This window comes from Leptopilina boulardi, unplaced genomic scaffold (assembly GCF_019393585.1).
Source record: "Leptopilina boulardi isolate dan_hultmark-lab unplaced genomic scaffold, ZJU_Lbou_2.1 LbouV2_41, whole genome shotgun sequence".
NCBI lineage: Eukaryota > Metazoa > Arthropoda > Insecta > Hymenoptera > Figitidae > Leptopilina > Leptopilina boulardi.
In genome coordinates this window covers 1,385,516-1,407,085 of record NW_026137985.1, presented here as the reverse complement: position 1 = coordinate 1,407,085, position 21,570 = coordinate 1,385,516, and the positions used below count along the sequence as shown (strand labels likewise).

The window sequence follows — 21,570 nt, the reverse complement described above, 5'->3', positions numbered from 1 at the left end:
ACATACGGCTGCGCAGTAAATTTTATTTAACAAACCCTATTGGGGTTCATGATGTACTTTACCAAATATATAATTTTCTATAAAAAAATGTATGATATAATATATATTATAATATAATTATTTGTAATATATTTTCATATTACTTTATGTTTACAGTAACTTTACAGCAAGATTACAGTAACCTTACGGGAAGCTCACAACAACCTTACCGTGTAAGCTTACCACGACCATACCATGTAAGCTTACCACAACCTGACTGTGTAAGCTTACCTTAGCGGGAATTTTGAATTGCTTGACGTAGTACATGCATAAACTTTATTGCGCGAAAAATACTATTTTAACAAATGCTAGTTCCCATAGACGGTGGCGCCCTCCTTTAAAATTTGTTGCAGGCAAATATTATACAGATTTAGGGATAACTTTTACACTTTTGGTCCAATCATTTTCTGTTGTTCACAGAAAATATTCCACTTTAAAAGATCTTTCCAACCGTATGTGAGAAAATCCGAAATTTGGTTTAGTACGGAAGTTATGGCCAGAAGTCAAAACGTGGCCCATCCGTACTGACTCTCCCCTATTACTGTTAAAAAATATCACCCTACTGCTTTCACTAAATTTAATTTATTTTAACGTTATTCCCATTTTAATGTTATGTTTCAATGCAGATTAGTAATACTGACACATTAAAAAGTTGCAACTATGCGAGTACATCGACAATTTCCAGCAGTACGAAAAATGTCAAGGAATCATCAAAAATTAATCAAACAAGGATTAATAAATCTAGTGTTCGTTATACAGCAAAACTCCCCAAACTGACCGAAGAACTTTTGAATTACAAAAGAATTTAATATGCGTTATACTGAACAGCAACAAAACAAAGAAAAAAGCAATTTAGTGGATTCTAGTTTGGAAATTTCGATGGAATTAGAAGTAGATCAACATAAGTATGTTTTACAATCTATAACAAAATATATTTAAATCTTGCTCTATGATGGATGCATGAATATTCTATGTAAATGAATAGTATAATATTTCTTTAGATCGATTGTTATAAGGCTGAACTCTTATAGTCAGATCTTTCTTACTGTAAAAATTTTATTTCGGTAAAGAAATAATACCAGTCAGGCAGCAGTGACAAGCCCTGAGCCGTTCACTGCTACGTTAGCGGTATTATTCCTTCCAAACAGCACGCTCGTCTCCTTATTCTGTGGAGCCCCTCAATTACCCAATTTGTATTTTTAATATCTATTTTGAGTAGAAACATTTAATTCTTATCAACTAAATTGAATATTAAAATAATTATATTATTAATATTCGTGATATGCGAATTTATTATTTTTAAATTCTACTTTATGAATTTTTTTATGGAAGTTTAATTTATTAATTATAAAAAACTGGAACTTTAAAGTTCTTATTTTTTGTTAATTTTTGTCACGGAATATAAACGATTTTAAAGTTGAAAAATGATGTAGTTATAATCTCCAGGATCTAGTTTTTAGTATCACAAAGTTATAAACATGTTTTTAAATAATCTACTTACACTGCATGGTTTAAAAAACCTCAAATTATTTTTTTTGTTAATGCCTCTTATTATGGTTTTAGATCAACAGCTGAAACAATTGAAGCTTGAATCAGAAATTTCAAAGGTTAATATAATCGAGAAGTTTCACAACGAAATAACGTCGAAAAAGCTTCTCAAAGTAAACGAAAAATTATATACTATTAAAGAGGTGAACTATATTATGCAATATTTTTGAAAAATATAATAACAAAACACTTCGATTTCTATTTAACCGAATCTAATAAAATATTTATAAGGTTATATTTAACCTAATTTTCATTTCGAAGAATTTATGTTTCTCTTAATTAACATGAAACATTATTTAATATATGCAATTTTAATCAGAACTCTTATTTAATCGAATTTCATCGAACACATTTTTTATTTAAAGAACTATTATTTTGCTAGATGATCTTATAGAATATTTAAATAACAATTTTTGAAAAACAGAAATTTTTGTAAATATAAATATAAAGTTAAATGAAAATGATGTTTATTGAATATTCGGATAAGTAGAAATACAATTAAAGAATCATTTAATTAAAATAAAATTCGGTTTTTATGTATTTTAATGTAGTTGTCATTATTTTAGGGCGGAAAATCCTCTAAAGAGTTGCCATCCGCAGAAAATGCTGCATCTAGAGCTGTACTATACACATTTGAAGGTATGATTGCTTCTTGTTACGTATGAATTTCGTAACGTATTATTAATAAATTATTAACATTATTAATAATTCATTAAAACAATACTTAAAAAAGAGGACACATTATGCAACACAGAAAACAAATAACACTTTATAAACATTATAAGAAATGCCTTTAGAATTTCTTAGAGCTGTTCAAATAATTATATATTAAATATTAACTTTCAATTAATAACCTAAATTTTAAGGAAGACCTATTTAACTTTCATGAGAAAATTGAGAAACTAAGTGATTTAATTTAATACAAGAAACAAAGGATGATGCAATAAAGATTGCTGCATCCGAGGTATGTCCATTCAAACTGAACTGGAACACTACCCCAATATTGCAAAGGTTGCAATAAAAACATTGACAACAATAAATTTGTTAAATAAAATATACTTTTCCCCATCAAAAGTCAACTTAATAAAATCAGTTGACACACGAAGATCGGAACGTCCAAGTGTGGTCTCCGAGTGAGACAGGTGGAACAGCCCCTTAGACCAGGGTTGTTTAGTGTGAGTTGTTGTTTGGGAGAGAAGAGAGAGCTCAGTGTGGAGCTTGGAGTTTTTGAGAGTTTCGAGTTTGAGTCTCTGAGTTGAGAGACTCTTTGAAACACACCTCTAGTTTTGAGGTTGTTTCCATTTGGATTATTATTCTGAGTTTTATCTGAGTTGTGATTTTTGAGTTGAGATTATTTAAAGTATGTATTTTTTGAGTTGAGATTTTTTGACAAGAAGAGTATTTAGTATTGAATTGTGATTTGATTTAAGAGTATTGAGTTTTACAAAGAATTGATAATTGAAGTTTTTGAATAAAGAGAATCTGATTTTTGAGTTTGATTTAAAGAGTATGTAAATGAGTTTTTTTGAGATCACTTAGTTCTGAATTAAGATTGAAAATACCCACACAGCACATAAAATTTCCTGAATTTGTTCTGAATATTTCATTGAAAGATTCGAAATATTTCAATGAAAGGTCCATGAAATTTTGATGCAACAATGAAATGTCCGCCTATAAGAAATATTGCAGTTCCGATTGTACGAAAAATTTCAGCGAAATGTTGAGGAAATGTGAGGATGAAAAATTACTGACATATTATTTTTTAATATTTGCAAAATAAAAAAATGAAATATGTTACAAATTTTTAAGTGAAATATTTTGAAAAGATTATTCATTAAAATTCTAGAAATATCGAAATGAAATATTTCTAAATTGTTAAAAATACATATTTAGGCAATATCATCCGGATATATTTGTGAAAAATAAAAAAAATGAATTTCAGAAATAAATTGCGGTAGTGATTGTGAAAATATGTGACAAAATTTGTGTATTTAGTGAAATAGTGACAATTTATTTATTATAAAGAAATTATTACACATAAGATGCAACAAGCGAAACATGATTAATATATATGAACAGTAAGTATAATAATAGAATACTTAAAATAAATAAGATCCGCTCAGGTACGCAAGGATATACTATAAAAGTCAATTTGTTACAAATTTTACTTGACTGGACTTTCAATATTCGTAAGTTTTTAATTGAATTCTTAATTTACTGCATAATTATAATTGAACAAAAAAATTTTTTCGCAGAATTGTCATTTGATAACATTTCTATTTTTCAGAGTATTCACATGTTTAAAATTTAATTTGTCTAAAATTACGTCGATTTAAGACATTTTGAGATATGTTAAATTTATGATTCACTTGTAAGTTATAATTTAAGGCATTATTATCGAAAAATTTTTTCTTTTACAAAGGTTTACTATCGGTCAACTAATTTTGTCACATATTTTCACAATCACTACCGCAATTTATTTCTGAAATTCATTTTTTTTATTTTTCACAAATATATCCGGATGATATTGCCTAAATATGTATTTTTAATAATTTAGAAATATTTCATTTCGATATTTCTAGAATTTTAATGAATAATATTTTCAAAATATTTCACTTAAAAATTTGTAACATATTTCATTTTTTTATTTTGCAAATATTAAAAAATAATATATCAGTAATTTTTCATCCTCACATTTCGTCAACATTTCGCTGACATTTTTCGTACAATCGGAACTGCAATATTTCTTATAGGCGGACATTTCATTGTTGCATCAAAATTTCATGGACCTTTCATTGAAATATTTCGAATCTTTCAATGAAATATTCAGGACAAATTCAGGAAATTTTATGTGCTGTGTGGGTAAATAGTAATTGAGTTTATGTTTTCTATTGAGTTTCAGATTTGTTTGTCATAATTGATTGAGATAAAGCGAATATTAAAAAACTATAATAAATTGGAGAATTGAAATAACGTTTGAATTGAGTTACGTCGAGTATATTGGAAGATACAATTCTGAGGAATTCCAAAGGTAAATATACGAAAGAGTCAAGAGACTCTTAACAAATTACACACACAACATCCTTACACTTTCATTACATTCATACGTAAAATTGTATTGAATACAGAATACTGTACTATTGTAATATTTGGGTTTTTACACAATATATATTTATATACAACTATTTAAATATTTGTTTAATCCTTTCTTTCAAATATTCCTAAACCAATTGTTCTATTAGTATGGAATCTCAACCAACTCTCCGAATAATAGTGAGGTAAGGAAGGGATCCACTACCTATACAATATAATTTGTCCGAAGGGCAACGTATGTTAAAGTACCAAGATCTTTTAGAGTTTTTGAAAATATCAATCTTTGATTGATATTGATAAAAACTAATTTTCTAATTTTCAAAATTCATCTTTAACACTTCTGAATACATCGTGGCTGATAGTTCAATCAAAGTTAAAATTGATGAACTCACTGTAACAAAAGTGGTAGCCTGTTTAGTAGCATATAAAAATACACTCGAATATTTTGATTACAAATTATTTGATATGAAAATGGAAAAAATACTTCTGTTGAGAAATTTGATCGTAATTTAAACTTTAAATTACAAAAAATATCTAAAAAATAAAAAAAGTATCATTTGAAAACTAAACTTTTTCTATTCCTAAGAACTGCTGTGAAACGTTTCGAAATTTTTATTAATTTTTGAACTAGTAAATTTAAGTTTATCATTATCTGGGACTCAGTATTTAATACGAAGTATAAAATATAAGCAATTAGAATAAGAATAAGAGTTTAGTAATATTATTCAAGTTTATTAACACTTCAGTATTCAAACACAGTTTTATTGAATTCTGAATAAGATAATGTATCTCACATTTTGTAGACGATGATAATGTTTTCACTTACAATGAATATTTCGATAATCACTCCAAAAACTGGTAGAAGTTTGTCGTTACTTTCGATAAGTATTATATCCTTATTTTTATAATTTGTTTCGAAAACATGAATTTTGGGTGTTCGCATAATTTCTAAATTATGTAATTCATTTTCAGGTATATAGTTATATAGCAAATGTGCATTTGGTATATTGTCCAATAAAAGAATTGAACCAACAGACCCATCGTGACGTTAATAAAGAAAATTTTTTGACTGTTCATCTGACGCTAATGCAGGCCTTGAACACAATCGAGCTTGATTTTTGTACGCTAACGTATAGGGCATGTTTTTAAAGCTGCGGACTACAGAAACTAAGGATTTAAAATAATCATGTGCTCCTTCAAATATTAAGCACCATTGTTGATATTTTCTCGTATTTGACGATTGTTTAATAAATTTTTTAAACTTTGAAGGAAAGGAAATAGCACAGCACAATCATCAACGTCAACTATGTCCATAAAGGGAGCTGTTTTTGTCCGCACCCACCGATGTGATCCCACTCTAATTTTCTGGGGCAATACCATGCCGAATTTTTCTATTATACATTTGTCCAATAAATACTTTGTCTTTATTTCAGAAAAAACTTCAGTTGGTTCCAGTTCGTCAAATATTTGAGATATAAGACGGAAATTTATAAGACCTGTATTGATGTTAACTTGTTCTCTGATTCCATTCTGTAAAACATAAATTACTCGTAAAAGTATTTCTTAATGTTTAAATTTCCCGTATCAATAATTAGATACACTTTACCGTATTTTCAATATCATAAACAAACACTTAAAAGTATTTTAAGTAACGAAAAGAAGTGTATTCTTACCAAAATTGTTTTCTTTTTACAGGCATGATGGGGGGGGGGGTGATTTTTGAGAAATTGATTTCTATGGGAATTTACTCAATTTCTATATCTAAAACTGAATTTTTGCTTCTTCTGAATGTTGATTTGGATTCAGTGACTTTAATAACATAAAAATTGAATATATAAAAAAAATTAAAAATGGCGGATTCAAAATGGCGGATCTAAAATGATGGATTTTTTCAAAAAATTGCTTGGATTTCTTTGAAACTTGCTACTCGGGGGTTTTTGGGGTCGTTGATTACAAATATGATGTTAATTTATAAAAATTCAAAATGGCAGCCAAAATAATTTTGAAATGAATGAAATCGATTGAAACTTGTTACTCGGTAGGGGTTTTTAAGGTCGCTGAAATCGAATCTGATGTTAGATTTAAAAAATTCAAAATGGTGTATCCAATACGGCTTACGATGAAATTGTTTTCAGATTTTTTTGGTTCTTGTTACGTAGGTGTTTCCTGGAGGCGCTAATTTAAGTGATTCAAAATGAACGCCAGGTGAGAATTTCGACACTACGTGGGAACTCGCTGTACTCGCGTACGTAAATTTGGTCGAAGTCATAGATAAATAAACTGACATAACCTCAAAATTAGGGTCATAGGTTAGAAGGACGTCATCCGTGGTGCAGTTTAGAAACAAATTCTTTAAAATGAAATAATAAACTTAATAAATTAGTTTTTCGATTTTTTGGACGACGGAAGGTAAAAGAAAAAACAACCTTTACCTTTTTTTTAAATTGAAGACAACTTTTCGGTGAAGATTAAATTCTTTATATTGACGTTATTTTAATAATTTGATTAATTCAAGTCTGAATCCAGTGAATGCATGTATACATAAGCTAACATGCATTTAAAATTACTTAAATATAAAAATAAAGTCGATATTTGATCATAAAACTACAAAAAAAATATTTTTTGGGTTGCTAAATAACCGGAGAAAAATAGTGCTACATAACCGGGTCTGGGATAATTTTGCAAATGACCTCATAATTTTTTTCGATTCAATTATTTTACAAAAATTTCTTTTACATCATAAAGTAGAGGATTAAAGTTGAGATGATACATGTTGTAAATATTTTTCAAGCTCGTTAGTTTTTCTTGATAAACAAGTAAAAAAATCAGTTTGTTACAAAACGGGAAAAATCATTGCAGCGTTTTTTTACATAGAGCTCCAAAAAATTATCTTATATTTGTATTCATTCCGCACCCGAGCTATAACCATGTGGTTATATTCGAGACTCAAAATCAAGAAGAAAACCTTTAAATATTAACATTTATATTTGGAACAACATATGCTCGTAATCGTGAAATTCTGAAAAATATGTCAAAATAAATTAAAAAATTGAAAGAAAATTACAAGAAAATTATTTTATTTAAACATATATAAATATTTAAATAATCGTGAACGGAACCCTAGGTAAGCGAGTGTAACTCGCACTTGACAAATTTTTTTGGAATTTTTCTTTAGTGATTCGATTGAAAATTGTTAAAACTTAACGTATGGCTTACAGAATTTTTAATAATTTCAATCAATTTTATTATTTTTGAACAGATTACCGTAAAAGCATCATTAGTCCTTTTTAAGAGAATCACTAAAATAAATTTTTTAAAGCGGGAAACTGAAATGGAAGATTTGTTTTGAAAAGTGACTTTACCAGGAGTTTGAAATTTGAAGAAGGTTACCATGTCGAACATAAAAGAGTATTTTATTTTAAGTAATAAAGATTTTAAAATTATTGAATATGTAAATGAATTTTTAAATTATATGCATATGTATAAATTTTAAAAATGATTGAGAAAAGATACAAATTATTTTTTCATTATGCAAAGTACTTTGTATTTACAAAGGCTTCATTTAATTTTTTCAATTAAAGAAGATGTTAAACATATTAAAATAGTTTTTAGTGGTAATACGAGTTTGGTTATTGGATTTGTGTCTATTACGATGGAAAAAACTTTATATTTTTGAAAGTCTTAATGCAGGGTGTTTGAATGTTCTTCCAAGTAGAATATTTAATAAGATTGTTCCCTTTTCAACCAACAGTAGTTTTTGAAGCTCTTGATAAACAACCGATTGGTACAGTTAAGTGTGAAGTATATGAAATAGCATTTGCAACATCTGTATTGGTTAACAGTGTAAATTAAAAGATTAATTTATGAAACTGATAATAATATAATGAGCAAGCATTTGATATCATTTTTTAAAAATAATTAATTAAATCATTTTCCGGCAGTCAGAATGTCTAATATTAGGATTTCGATTTGTAGAGAATGATTGGAATTGTCTTTTCATAAATCGAGCAAAAGAACTTCAAAATGGTGGTCTAAACCTTTCATATTTTTGTAAGACTTTTGTCAATAAAAATGAAAACAGAGTTCTTTCTACTGAAACTGAGAATGAAAAGAAAATACCCAAAGAAAAAAATTTGTCATGTAAGCTAAAAAAATTATTTACAGAAATTAAGGAGAGATTTACATGTTGATGTAAATTCAGTACGCACAACAGAAAATAATGAGAAAATAATTTCGAGTCTTATTGTTAGTGAAAATTTTGATCCCATGACATATCCTACAATGTTTCCTTATGGTGATCCTGTATAGACTGTTAACCTTAAGCATACTCAAGGTACTTGTAATTTTATTCATTTACAATTTTATATGTATCGTCTTTCATAGAGAAGAAAAAAGCGGGGATTGCCACATGTGCGTTTAATTATATTTTTACGTGCACAAATTTGAGATTCAGAAACTTTAAATAAAATGATATGTGCTGAAATCTCAGACGAAATAAAGAATCCAGAACTTTTTAACATTCTCTCTAAATCTGAATTAGTAAAAGAGTTTACTAATTTGAATTAGTGACTCACTTTTTGTTTCTGAATTAGTTAAATTTTACTAATTGTTAGTAAAAATTACTAATAATTAGTAAAATTTTACTAATTCAGAAGCAAAAACTGAGTCACTAATTCAAATTAGTAAACATTTTTACTAATTCAGATTTAGAGAGTTGTAAAGCGATTTTAAGTTCATGGGCCTTGTGGTAAACAAAATAGGAATTCACCCTGCATGGATCCTGAGATGGGTGAATTAAATATATTGCTAACAATTCAAGTTTAAATATAAAATAATTGTGTTTCTTGCATTGATACGAATCGATATAATTGTAAATAATTATAAATTATATATTATTTTTTATTAATTTTTAGAAATTTCAGCTAAAATGTGATTTTTTGAATATGTACAAGAACATGCATATAAGGCAAAATTTCTGAAATGTCCGAACAAAAAATTAAAAGTTATTAAATTTAATCCATACTTTTCTAAAATGTTGTCATTGTTGGTGAATGTCTAAAAATCAATTATTATTGAATTTGATAAAATAGTTTTTGAAGCTTTTTCGAGATATTAATTAATTAATAAAAATTAATAAAAATTGAAATATTTTATCGCAATCAGCATCCTACGAGCCCCATGAACCCCATTTCAGATGAACGGACTGTAAATTAATAATTAATAATAATTATTATTTAAATAATAAATAACATCTAAAGAATTAAAGATAAACAGTTAATTCTTTTTTTATTTGAAAGATCATTTAATTATGTGTCAAACAAGACCTATGCAAGACAAATGCAAATAGCATTTTTAACAATCTAAAGTATTAACAAATGGTTATTGAAAATCTGTCCCAGCACCCATCACGACACAACTTGTCAAAGAGTTCTTACTTACTCTGCATGGTATTTCTCAGTCTTTCTATGAATAATATTTTGTAATTAATTTTCGATTCTTAGTAATACTGAATCCTTTTTTTGACTATTAATTAATAGGGCTCGTTGGATGCGTATTGCGATAAGCTTTGGAATGGTATTTTAAATTATTCTAATTTTATTTCTTCGTAAATATTTCATTTTTTATTAATTAATTAATATCTCGGAAACAAAAAAATTAGTTATTCGACAAATTTGACACATGTCTTTGGCTCATATTAAGGAATGTTCATGAATTTTTTCAGCTTAAACGAAGCCCGATAACAAGTTTAAAAATTAAAAATAAATTTTACTTTTTAAATAAATAATTTAAAAAACTTTTATTTTTCAAAATTAATTTTTTTTCTTAAACTTCAATATTTTCTGAGCAAAAAACGTTTAAGAAATTTTTTTCCAGAACTAAAAGTGAAAAATTTATGAGTAATTGAAAAAAAAGTTGGACTACCCAGGCGCGAAGTGACGATGGGTTGAGTCTTTATAAAGATTGGCTGAGCATTGGCAGCGGCGTAGCTAGGACCAGCGTCACCCGGGGCGATTCAGCATAGTGTCACCCCCCCCCAAAAAAAAAGAAACCAAAATTATATTAAAGTGATCAAAAAACTACTATTTGGAACTATAAACTGAAAGAATTAAATTCTTTTATTTTAAAAAGTACATTAATTAAAGCTTCAATTTTATATAAAACATTATATATTCACAAACAGATACTTTATTTTAAATCATCATAAATATATTTTTTTAATTAAACTGAACTCTTCTAGCTTTAACAGCTGCAAAATCATTAATTATTTCATCAAAGTCTATGTTTTCAGATGCTTCTTTTTCAATAGATAATATGGCTAGATCGTTTAGCCGAGTCTGAGACATCGTAGATCGCAAGTAATCTTTTATTAGTTTTAGTTTAGAAAAACTTCTTTTACAACCTGCATTCGATACGCAAATTGTTAACAATCATTTTAATGACAGAGTTAAATTAGGCAATGATTCAACAAAATCCCATTTTACAATAAAGTTTAAAAAATCTAAAGCGTTCCAATGGTTTGCTTCCAATAAATCCACTTTAGCTGCTTTCAAATGTCTGCGAAACTTATAGGAATTTCCAACAACAGCTCAGCTTCTACTACTTCGTCGTAAAAATCAGTGAGTTTCCTTACTGTGTCTTTAAATTGTTCTTCGCTTGCATACAAAAGATTTTCTGTTTGAATAGCTTCAAACTTCGATACTATATCTTGAATAGATTTTGATCTCGTTGCGATTTCTGAATGAAATCGATCTAAGCATTCAATCATGGATCTTCTAATTTCTGCTTGCAATGTGAGGCCAGCATCATTTGCTTGCTCTCTAGCCATTCTCTTCCTGAAGCGAATTCTTCTTTCTGTTTTAAGGCCATACTCCTCTGTTGTAAGCAGAGCACGATCAATGGATTTGTCAACAAGACTGTTTCGTTCTTCATGGACAAAAAGTCGAAGCGATTCCAATTTTGCTGATACTTTATCGAGACTTGAAGCTTTTGTTTGCAAGTATACATGCGTGCAATCAATTTCTTTTAAAATCTCCTTCCAAAAATATAAAAAGCAAAGAAAAGTGAAATTACAGAAAGCAGATAAAAGGCTTTATGCAGAACCTCTGGTATCTACATTTTCTTGAGGATCACACAGTTCTTTGATTGCTGCAATAACTTTATCAAAATTTTCTTCGACGGCTTTTACAGCAGCATAGTGAGCACTCCAACGGGTTGTTGATAATCTTTTGACGGAACAGTCGCAATGATTTTGTAATACATCCCATCGATGGGTAGATGCAGAGAAAAATGCGAAAATTTGCTCTAAAGTTGCAAAAAATAAAACACATAATGCATTTTCAGCAAAAGAATGTACCCCACATAAGTTGACTAAATGATTCACACAACCGTTAAAAAGAGCTTTTTCATTTTTTGATTTTATGATGGCTTAAACTCCGCCATGTACTCCACTCATAACAGCAGCGTGATCGTAACCATGACAACGATACATCATTATATCTAGACCATCACTTTCAAGATTGCCGAAAATTTCTGAACTTAAATCTGAAGCCTTTTTTCCTTTCAACGGGAATAACCTTAAAAAAACTTCTTTGATTTCCACTCTTCCGATATCAATTTTGACATACCGAATTACTTCTGACATTTGATCAACATATGAAATATCAGGAGTGCTGTCAAACATCATACTATAATAACCAGCGGATTTGATTTCTTGAATAAGTACGTTTCTAACATGGCTATTTAGTTCTTTTTTACTATTAGTCGACGATACATGACTGTCGAAAGTGTTTTCAGCATCAGGCGTCGTAATTTGAACGTCATGATGATTTTCTTCAACTTTTACATACTTCAGAAGGGATCCAGAAATACTTTTTATTTCATTCAGTTTTTCCTTTTTATCTTTTCTTTGCTGACAACCGCTTTTTCTTTTAAATGTATGTATTCCTTGAGGCATGATCAACTTAATGCTGGCACTATACCAATAAAAAATTAAAATTTTACTATGACCCTCATTTGTTAATATGGAACGTATAGATATGTGTAAAAATAATAATATTAAGTAGTATCACTTATCAGGATTTTCACATTTGCAAATAAACTTACTTATAAATAATTGCTTTAAATAATTTATATTGCTGTGGTTATGGAAAGAAAACGAAAACAAATAGGTTATACATATTTTCATGAACATCTGTTTATAAAATGCACAGATGTAAAACGCTGTTTTCTTCTGAACATTCCTGACCATAGAATCTTTGATTTTAAATAGATGCATCCAGCAGTATGAAACCATTTAAAGGCGCATCCTCAGTTTGAACAATATTGCAGGAAATTCTTATTGATAGAATGATACGCAGACGCATAGTGTTATTTCATCAACATGGAAAAAATCTCAATTCGAAAACAAACTCAATTCCTCAAGGTGCAATTTTCATAAGATTGAAAAGGATAGGCTATTTGAAATATAAATAACTCATTAAATAATCTGATTTAATACAATTTCATGCCAAAAGAGTGCAATTGGCCAATGAAAATTTGCAAAATGTTAAAAACTAATCAAAACTTTTTTCACCGATAGATGGTGAGAGGGTGACGCAATTTTCTTTCTAAAAAAATTTATTTTAATTCAAAAAAATTTTTTTTTTAATTCAAAAAAAATTTTTTTATTGACTGAGTGTCACCCGGGGCGGACCGCCCCCTCCGCCCCCTTAGCTACGCCGCTGTGTCAGCATTGGTCAATATTGATTGAACCTTGGTGAGACAGTGGAAGTAAGGCTGCTCCAGTCTAGAATGTAACACCTAACTAAGCTTGACGCTTGAGGCTGGGTCCAAGACTGAATCAATCTTGCCAAAGTCTGATCCAGGCTTGGTCAAGACTGCTCCCACTATACTTACTATTCCCGCGTTCAATAATTTTCAATAATAATAATCTTCTATTATATTATGTTAACAAATTTCGAAAAACGACACCGACCCAGTGACCTCGACACCGTCCTTGAAAAATCTATTTTCAATTATTTTCAAATAAATCAAAATACTTTGCTTATATGCTTTTAGAAAATCTTAAAAACTATTTTTATGTGACATCTTTTTTGAATTTTAACCCGATAAACGGTTATTTTTCAATTTTAACCAGAAAAAGGTTTAGTTTGCAATTTTATCCCAAAAAAGGGTTATTTTGCAATTTTTTAAGAATTTTTTGATTTTTTCAATTTTTTATTATTTATTGTTGTTTTTTCAATTTTTAGTTAGTAACCTATAATATTGTGTCTAATTTAAAGTGTCATTAAAATCAAATGTTTTTAACTTAATAATTTTAACATTTCTTAATTTAAAAGGAAACATCTTCTATTATATTAAGGTAACAAATTTCGAAAAACGACACCGACCCAGTAACCTCGACACCGTCCTTGAAAAATCTATTTTCAATTATTTTCAAATAAATCAAAATACTTTGCTTATATGCTTTTAGAAAATCTTACAAACTATTTTTATGCAACATCTTTTTTCAATTTTAACCCAAAAAAGGGTTATTTTGCAATTTTTTAAGAATTTTTTGATTTTTTCAATTTTTAATTATTAATTATTGTTTTTTCAATTTTTTGTTAGTAACCTATAATATTGTGTCTAATTTTAAGTGTCATTAAAATCAAATGTTTTTAACTTAATAATTTTAACATTTCTTAATTTAAAACGAAACATCTTCTATTATATTAAGTTAACAAATTTCGAAAAACGACACCGACCCAGTGACCTCGACACCGTCCTTGAAAAATCTATTTTCAAATATTTTCAAATAAATCAAAATACTTTGCTTATATGCTTTTAGAAAATCTTACAAACTATTTTTATGTAACATCTTTTTTCAATTTTAACCCGAAAAAGGGTTATTTTTCAATTTTATCCCGAAAAAGGGTTATTTTGCAATTTTTTAAGAAATTTTTAATTATTTTAATTTTTTATTATTATTTTTTATTATTTATTGTTGTTTTTTCAATTTTTAGTTAGTAACCTATAATATTGTGTCTAATTTAAAGTGTCATTAAAATCAAATGTTTTTAACTTAATAATTTTAACATTTCTTAATTTAAAACGAAACATCTTCTATTATATTATGTTAACAAATTTCGAAAAACGACACCGACCCAGTGACCTCGACACCGTCCTTGAAAAATCTATTTTCAATTATTTTCAAATAAATCAAAATACTTTGCTTATATGCTTTTAGAAAATCTTAAAAACTATTTTTATGTGACATCTTTTTTGAATTTTAACCCGATAAACGGTTATTTTTCAATTTTAACCCGAAAAAGGTTTAGTTTGCAATTTTATCCCGAAAAAGGGTTATTTTGCAATTTTTTAAGAATTTTTTGATTTTTTCAATTTTTTATTTTTATTTTTTATTGTTGTTTTTTCAATTTTTAGTTAGTAACCTATAATATTGTGTCTTATTTTAAGTGTCATTAAAATCAAATGTTTTTAACTTAATAATTTTAACATTTCTTAATTTAAAACGAAACATCTTCTATTATATTAAGTTAACAAATTTCGAAAAACGACAGCGACCCCGTGACCTCGACACCGTCCTTGATAAATCTATTTTCAATTATTTTCAAATAAATCAAAATACTTTGCATATATGCTTTTAGAAAATCTTACAAACTATTTTTATGTAACATCTTTTTTCAATTTTAAGATAAATTTTATACAATATTAATAAGATATTAATTTAAAACATAAATTATATATATAATATACATAAACTACAATAAGTAAACAACAATAAGTTTAATTTTAACCGAGCGAGCGAGGAATACATCGCTAGTAATCCTATTAATATTACGTATTATTATAATTATAGATAAAATTATAACAACATTAGTATTCATTAATAATATAAATTTAATTTATTAATAATAAGGAGATAAGTTGTATTGGAATCTTAAGTCAATACAGCTTATCTCCTTTAATTATTATTAGTAATTTCTAAAAAAAATTATTATTATTTCATTAATTTAATCCGAAGTTTTTTTTCTTATTTTTGTTACATCACTTAAGATTAATTAACAACACCTGTTGAAATAACACCTAATCTAATTTAAAAAATCTCACTCGCACTGGGACACCGAACCCACGACCTAACGCACAAGAAATACTGGTGCAAAGTATTTCCGTGCGGGTGCGCAACACCTAAATTTTAGAAGCATGCACGGCAAAATCCCGTGCCTAGCACTTTCTTTCTCGATGATCTACAGTTTGTTTTAACCTGTCACTTCGTACACCGAGATTATAGGTGCAACCTTCTTTCCGTGTACGCTCACCACGGGGCCACGCTGGCTACTTGGCGACAACCTGCTAATACCGGTGATGTTTATGGCGCGCCTTTATGCGAAATTTAAAATGTTTTTATCGTTAAATTACTTATACACTGGAACGCCGGTTATTAGGACAGCTCGGGTGTGTGTCCGAATAATCTGGACAGGTCACCTTGACGAAAAAGCATAAACTTACAGGGCTGTAAGAAGTTTTTTTTGCCTTCGATTAAAATACATAACCAAAGTTTGACAGTTGAACAACAATTTTGAGGTTAGGTGCATGAGATGTGAGAAAAAAAAATATTAATTACGTGAGAAATATTAATTGTTTTTTAGAAATAAAACAAATTTTACTTAGCAAAATTGTTACACAGCTTATTAATTTTTATCATATTCATATAACACCAATAAATAATTGGAAAATAATACATTAAATCAAGGCGGGGAACGGACTCTTTAATAGATGCGCTACTGCGTGCAGAGATACTTCCCTATTCTCCTCACCCCGTTTTAGCGCCTAAGATTTCCAAAATAATCCAGTGTCCTAATAACCTGCGTTCCAGTGTATATATTTTTAATAAAATTATTTTAATTTATATATTGCTTTAATTTAAATAAATTATATTAAATTTTTTTTTTATTAATGGAATAAAAAAACTTTGTTACGAATTTATAAACTTTTATTTTTATTAAATTAATAACTTATATATTTATAAACACAATAAAAATATAAAATAAAAGCATAATATATTCAACATATATTTGAAAATATAATTATAGTAAATATTGTTTTTTACGTGATATTAAAGATTTATCATCTTTATAATGTATTAAATAATAATTCTTAAATTATTACAATATTATAGGTACATATATTATAATATATAATAATACATAATAAAGATAATAAATTATTATAATATAATCTAAAAAAAACAAAATTTATTAAAAGAAATTATTTTCAAAAATGTGTTGAATATAATTATTCTGATTTTTATTGTGTTTACAAATAACAGGGTGTCTACTAAAAATCTGAATTAAAATTCCAGGACTTTCCAGGACAAATTTCTTATTTTTCCAGAACATTAAAGTGGATGATCTTAAGAAATAAAATAATTTTTAGTTTAACTATTGTTGTCAGAAATTTAATTAAAAAAAATTTTTAATAAATATTACAGTAACATTCATAAGAATTACATTACGTAACTTAAGTAAATTTTCATTTTACTTATTTAAATAATTTTTTTAACTTGATTGACAAAATTATAAATTTTTGAAAATTTAAGAGCAAAATATAAAAAAGTTCAAGGACAAAAATTAAAATACCAGGACTTTCCAGGACATTTTTTCAAATTTCAGGACATTTCCAGGACTTCCAGGACTGGTAGACACCCTAAAATATAATATTAAAAATATAATATAAAAATAAATAAATATAATAAGTTGGTAAATTTGTGACAAAGTTTTTTCTTCATTTGAAAAAATAAATTTCAAAAATTTATAAAAAAAACAAAGAATACTTTCATTGAAATAAATAGCAATATATTAATTTAAATAATATTAATTAATAATTATAAAGTATATTAAGTTGTAATAAGCGAAAATTGTAAAAAATATATTATTTAATTTGTATTGAACGTATATAAATAATTACTCAATAATATTGTATTTTATACAACATAATAATTAATATTATTTAACCTGGTAATTTTTTTTATTTTCAGATGAGTTGCATAATATTATGTAATATTTAATCAAATAATTACTATTTTTGTAAACTGCCGCCTGCATAGAGCAGCCAACTAAAAATTCCCGAATGAAATACTATATCATTTCCTATATGTAAATTCATGTGAAATCTTAGGTTACAATTTCAGAATCTACATGGAATCTTATATGATTTCCTATGCTTAAATCCATTTGTTTTTTCATGTGTAAGAATGCACATGAAATCATGTTCTATTTCACATGTGGATTCCCATATACTTTCACATGTGGATTCCCATGTGGTTTTCCATATAGTTTCTCATGTGGTTCCCCATATAGTTTCTCATGTGGTTCCCCATATAGTTTCCCATGTGGTTTCCCATATAGTTTCCCATGTGGGGACTTTCAATAGGGCGAAAGAGGATTTGACATGGGAAAATTTTTCAAAAAAATGATAAAGGATTTTACATGGGAAATGACATGGGAAAACGTTTTGAATTTTTTCCTATGTCAAATCCTCCCTGTGGGCCAAAAACCATGTTTCATGTCCACCAAATAATGTTCTAGAACATTATTTGAACATCCATGTTCTTAAAATGTTCCAGAACATTATTTGGCGGACATGAAACGTTCTAAGAACGTCCTTAAAACGTTTTTAGAACGAACATGGTTTTTTGCCCACAGGGCTGTTTCAATTTTCCATGGGGATTTATATGGGAAACCATATGGGAGTAGGGTTTTACATAGTTTTTGACATAGGAATCCTATGTCAAAACAGACGTTTTGGATATCGTTTCCGAGATACTCCGAGAACTCGATCGTTTTTGTGTTAGTTTTCGGGACGAGACGATTTGATAAAAATAAATAAAAACTCGAGTTGTTATTTAAAAAATGACAGTTAAAAACGAGAAATTTCGCGCGAGATAATCGATCTTCTCGTATCGTTGTGCATCACTAGTTTGAATGTTGTTTCCTATTGTTGTTATTTGCGTAGAATCGCTACAACCCTAGAAAATTTATTAGAAAAATAAAAAAAGAATGTAATTACAAAAAATAATATACTCCTGATTTAAAGGTTTTTAAGTATTAACAGAGATTAATGAATAAACAAGTTGATACATTTCAGAAAACTTTACCCTATTGCAATATTTTAAATATTTTTTTTCAAAGTATAATGTTCACTGTTTAATTAGCAATAAAAATTAATAGCGAAAGTGTTTCTGTTTTATTTTTACGGACATTTAAAAAATGTATAGCCATCTATACCATCTAGACTTACCCTAATTGCTTTTTTTAACGTAAATCCACTTTTTATTTTTAAATTCATTAAAACGTCAGGCCTATTCAAATTTGAATACTGAATTAAATTAATTTTATACAGCAAAAATATATAAAAGTTAAAATAAAAAATAACTAACCTAAATTATTTTTAAAATAGAAATTTAAAAACATAGATTCAAAATATTTAAGGAAAATTATAATAAATTTCAAAAATAGAAATAACAAACATAACGTTAACGGGCAATGTTTTAATGATTTTAAAAATAAAATGTGTATTTATATTAAAAAAAACAATTACCATCTTTACTTAAAAAATTTAGTTAATTCATTAATTTCATTGATAGAATTTAAAATCTGGAACTTCCATTTATTTAAATTAAATGCATAGTTTTTGTTAATATTTATTATATACTGTAATTTGTAATTATTGTTATTAGTTTTAATTTAGTGAGTTTTTAATTGATGCTTAAAATTTTTTAAAAATAGATATTCACTTTATTGTTGTATAGTAATTACAGTCAAGTTAAAGTATAATTAGAAAAACTATATTTTAATATTTTTGTAGTACCTGTACATTTTCAAGCAGATCTGATTGAATAGGAATAAAATTTTAGGATTTAATAGGATTAAAATTTGGCTTCAGACTGATGCGTAAATAGTTTTTGCTCTGAAAAAATGTCGGAATACCTCGGAATAATACTTGTCAAAATTGATCGAACAACAATCCAAAATTTATGTCAAAATATTCTATCATATCAAGTGTATAAGAATTGATATTTATATTCTTGAAGCCTGTTGAGAGCAGAGAAAGTAGATACAGTTTATTAATGCAAATTAATTAATTTCTTTTACAAAATTATAATTTATATAAATATAGTATGTATATAAAAATAGCAATACAAATACAACAATTATAAAAAATTATATAAGACATCAATAAATATCACCGCTTTGTGCGCTCAAGGCCTAATTAATGTTTAATTAAATGTACAATTATACTGGACTAGTAATTGACTAGGACTGTATATCCCATCAAATGACTTTTGATTGAGTATGGTCTTCATTATTTTTTAGTATCACATTAAGGTTGTAAAAGGGAAATCGGTGCGATGCGACGGTGACTAGGCAACATATTTGCTAAAGGATCTATTTCCTACTAAATAGTGCATACATCTATCTTAATCCGGAAACAAGATTCATCATTTGAATTATTACACAGCCCCACAAAAAAAAAAAAGTGTCATGTACTTTTGACCGGAATACCCTAACCCTATGTATTTTGACGCGCTGAACACGAATCCGAAGTCCGTTTTGCTCCATCACGTCAGGATTTTTTTCTAACCTCAAAAAACAGTCGGATTTTGAGAAGTAGGCGATTTTTTTAAAAATTGATGTATTAACTTCAAACTTGGTATCTGGGGGTTTTTTGTGTCGCTGATTACGAATCTGAAGTTAGATTTTCAAAATTCAAAATGGCGGATCCAATATGGCGGACGAATTTTGAAAAAATTTTAAGATTTACTTCAAACTTGGTATCTGGGGGTTTTTTGGGTCGCTGATTACGAATCTGATGTCAGATTTCTGAAATTCGACATGTCTGATTCAATATTAAGGAATTGTTTTTAAAAAATTGTCAGATTATTATGAAATTTGGTATCTACAGGTTTTCTAAGTTGCTGACAAGTAACACTAGGGAAGTGCCATACGACGATTTTTCTGAAACTTGGCAGTTTTGTAGTTTTTTAAAAACAATTTGACACGTATGTTTTGTTTTTCCGCAAAATATTCGTAATCAGCGACCCAAAAAACCCCCAGATACAGATAATGGCGTATCTAATATGTCCGATAGAAGTCCATGTTGGATATGCCATTTTGAATTTTTCAAATCTGACATCATATTCGTAATCAGCGACCCAAAAAACCCCCAGATACCAAGTTTGAAGTAAATCTTAAAATTTTTTCAAAATTCGTCCGCCATATTGGATCCGCCATTTTGAATTTTGAAAATCTAACTTCAGATTCGTAATCAGCGACACAAAAAACCCCCAGATACCAAGTTTGAAGTTAATACATCAATTTTTAAAAAAATCGCCTACTTCTCAAAATCCGACTGTTTTTTGAGGTTAGAAAAAAATCCTGACGTGATGGAGCAAAACGGACTTCGGATTCGTGTTCAGCGCGTCAAAATACATAGGGTTAGGGTATTCCGGTCAAAAGTACATGACACTTTTTTTTTTTGTGGGGCTGTGTTATTAACGCGAAACTTGTGAATTATATAAGTCTTTATAATAAGCATGTATTAAATTAATTTTATTACAAATAAATTATTATTGTTAATCATAATTAGTTAATTAATTGCAAATTTGCAAAGACATGAGACAAATAAATAATTATATATAATAAAACTAAAAATTAAAATTTTCACGTTATATAAATCTTCAAAATATACTATACATATAACATGAAAACTTTAAAGTTTATGTTTAAATATTTTAGGTTTTTGAAAGACGTCATAATATTTAAAAATCTACCTAGTAGAATTAAGTTATGTACAAATGTGAGGACATTTAATTTGTGGATCGATCTG

At 27.6% G+C, this 21,570-nt stretch overlaps 1 protein-coding gene and 1 long non-coding RNA gene across 2 annotated transcripts in view; both read right to left on the bottom strand.

Moving 5' to 3' along the window:
- LOC127289495 (S-adenosylmethionine decarboxylase proenzyme) overlaps nucleotides 1–21,570 on the bottom strand; it is a 278,873-nt gene that overhangs the window by 149,747 nt on the left and 107,556 nt on the right. The window lies entirely within an intron of this gene.
- On the bottom strand, nucleotides 13,830–15,367 carry LOC127289496 (uncharacterized). Its single transcript, XR_007844169.1, has 3 exons — nucleotides 15,344–15,367; nucleotides 14,294–14,921; nucleotides 13,830–13,936 (listed from the first exon to the last, which is right to left on the bottom strand). It is a non-coding gene; the product is annotated as an uncharacterized LOC127289496 (long non-coding RNA).